Below are 2639 nucleotides of genomic sequence, written 5' to 3'. Positions count from 1 at the left end.
TCTTGAACAAACTACCAAACAAGAAATCCTGGCAATTTTGAATGAGATATCTAGCAACATCGAAAATAAAAAAAAACCTGTGGATTACTGATAGCATCAATTAAAAAATCACAGAAGCTTGTTAGTAAAATTGATTTACTTTTTCAATGACATCACATTATTAGTGGCATGTTGGGAAACCATTAGCTCGTCTCAAAATGTAACTGATTATTCCCACATCAAATTATGATCTTTTTTTTATTATTATTATTTATACATTTGATAACTGATTACTTGGGAATTGGCTAGTGTCTTTATAAAATCAACAATAAAAGTGATGCGATCAAATGAATTATTAAAACTAAACGTAGGATACCAGAGCACTTCGTGTGACAGGCAGCGACAACAATGCCATCTAAGTACTTTATTGTTTGAACAACTCATACATCAAGTTTGATGCTAAAGAGTATGGGCTAAGAAATTGGGACTTGATTTCTTGGAATAAAAATCAATTCAGTTCTCTGTTTAGTGGCATCGCTGTTATTTGCTAAATTAAAACTCTTATCACTAGTGATATTGAAAATATTCAACTTTAAGACATATTGTCCTTGGCCCGACATCCCTTCGGAGATTTGGCGGTCACGCACCTTTGTCCGGCTCCCAGCCCAATACCATCATCAACGACGGGAGCTGACAAAAGGATCTGTTCAATCTGACCCACCACCCACTCTACTGCAATAACCAAGATTTTCATCATTTACATCTACCCAACTGCTTATGTACGATCTTTGCTTACTTTCTTCCCTTTTTTCATGTGCACTGAACCAACTCTAGTCATATTCACTCTGGTATTATAATCTAGTCAACTATTTTATCATTCTGAGCACTTCGTTGTTTTATTCTTGTAACGATTTTTGTGTAGGATTTCATGAAAACGGTTTGGTACATTTTACAATCGAACATGACCAAGAGCCGCAATAAAGGTTACTATTATGAATGATGTGTTCACCAACCTGTGTGCCAATAAGTGCCAATAAATGTTATGTTTGGGAGGAATGCCGCCCGTGGTTTCTCAAGTAACACAATGTCATGCAGTAAGTAGAGAAGGGCAGAAATAATCCCAGAAGATGAAGCATAATTCAACGTATGGGCGTGACAGCAAAGCAATTCGTAAGTTTGCACGATTCAGAGCTAAATTTTTGTATCATCCGCTTTTTTATTTCTTGTTGAATCTTCTTGGGGTTAAGTTTGGATCAATAGCACCAACATTGGCCAATTGATTTGGAAAAGCGTCGTTTGGGAGCTCCTCTAGGGACATCGTTTTTGCAATTGGGGTAGTTGCTTGCCAGCCACCAAGCCTTGGATTATTTTTCAATATGCATAGGTTTAATCTTGATGGCCATTCCTTTAAAAACGCTTTCCTCATGATTTCAAGGATTTGAAGATTCCTCCGATCAACTACTTTGAGAAGATTATTCATTTTAAATAGTGGCTCGGTGGGACAGTCAATTAGGATTATCATCCATTGAATGGCTCTTTTCGTAGTTGTTGTTGTGTGTGTTTGTTGACTGATATTTCCCGATTATATAACAGGTGTCTTGAGCAAATTTTGCTACGTGACATGATTAAATGTCAATTTTCAGTATTGCCCAATATTTCATTTTTAATACTTCAACCATACAACTCAGGTTCGTATTTTAGTCTACCTAACCCGTTTGAAGTTACTTTTTTTACGTTAGTGGGTACTGATCTTGGGGTTCGGTTTTTGCATACCTAAAAATTTGCTCGACTTTTCCTCCATTTTCTTTCGTTGCCGTGCTATCTCCTTAACTACTAAACAACCACTTATTTCAACGACGATGATTTCATCATGACTTTGATTTTCCTCACATTCAATGTCATGTGCGTAGTTAGGGAGTTGCCCTTATGAAACGCCGGGTACGTCAAAGCAGGAAAGCGCTTACAAGGCTTCCCCACTCCCACAGGATCGGACGCAACAAAACTTTAGAAAAAAAGCTAAAGTGTTCATCGTCTTGCCATATCAGACGATTCTTATGAAGCGACAAGGCCTCTGTGTTCTTACGGTTGCAGTGAGAGGGTGTTTTCTTTTGAAACGCTTGGCACTCTGACTAAGGACCCCTCCTCCATTTCATCGCCAGATTCTTCAGGCGACTCCAGAGGAGAGTAGTAGTTTGCTACCGAGCCTTCAACCTCGTTGGCCTCGACGTATCGCTGCAAGAGTGTGCGGTCATTGACCAGAAGTGGGCTCGTTCGGTCGCTGTTATTTGCTAAATTAAAACTCTTATCACTAGTGATTTTGAAAATATTCAACTTTAAGACATATTGTCCTTGGCCCGACATCCCTTCTGAGATTTGGCGGTCACGCACCTTTGTCCGGCTCCCAGCCCAATACCATCATCAACGACGGGAGCTGACGAGAGATCTGTTCAATCTCACCCACCACCCACTCTACTGCAATAACCAAGATTTTCATCAATTACCTCTACCCAACTGCTTATGCACGATCTTTGCTTACTTTCTTCCCTTTTTTCATGTGCACTGAACCAACTCTAGTCATATTCACTCTGGTATTACAATCTAGTCAACTATTTTATCATTCTGAGCACTTCGTTCTTTTATTCTTGTAACGATTTTTGTGT

Source organism: Tigriopus californicus, chromosome 1 (assembly GCF_007210705.1).
Source record: "Tigriopus californicus strain San Diego chromosome 1, Tcal_SD_v2.1, whole genome shotgun sequence".
In the NCBI taxonomy this organism is placed as follows: domain Eukaryota; kingdom Metazoa; phylum Arthropoda; class Copepoda; order Harpacticoida; family Harpacticidae; genus Tigriopus; species Tigriopus californicus.
Note: the sequence above shows the minus strand (reverse complement) of the source record.